Below are 361 nucleotides of genomic sequence, written 5' to 3' on the forward strand. Positions count from 1 at the left end.
ATTATACGTGTGTGTGTGTGTGTGTAGATTCAAACAAGAAAAGATTTCTAGTCTGGAACCTGGTACAAAGATAGCAGTTGGAGGCCTTTGGCTTTTCAAAGGATGGCATATACAGAAAAGGGAGGTGGGAGGGTACCATAAGTACAGTTGGTATTTTGGCTTAAGATCCTAAAGATGGCAAATACCATTGCTGATTTCAGAATCCCCCCTCCTAAAGATTCTGTGCTTTAGGGACAGGGTCCTTAGTGTGGTCATGGTGGCAGAAGTACATCGCTCAGGCAGAGAACCATTTAGGCCCAAGGTAGGATAACTGGAGTGAGTGCAGGGGTCATCTGCTTGGTGCCAGTGTTCTGAATTGATT

The sequence above is a fragment of the Bison bison genome, unplaced genomic scaffold (assembly GCF_000754665.1).
Source record: "Bison bison bison isolate TAMUID 2011002044 unplaced genomic scaffold, Bison_UMD1.0 scf7180017864331, whole genome shotgun sequence".
NCBI classification, from domain to species: domain Eukaryota; kingdom Metazoa; phylum Chordata; class Mammalia; order Artiodactyla; family Bovidae; genus Bison; species Bison bison.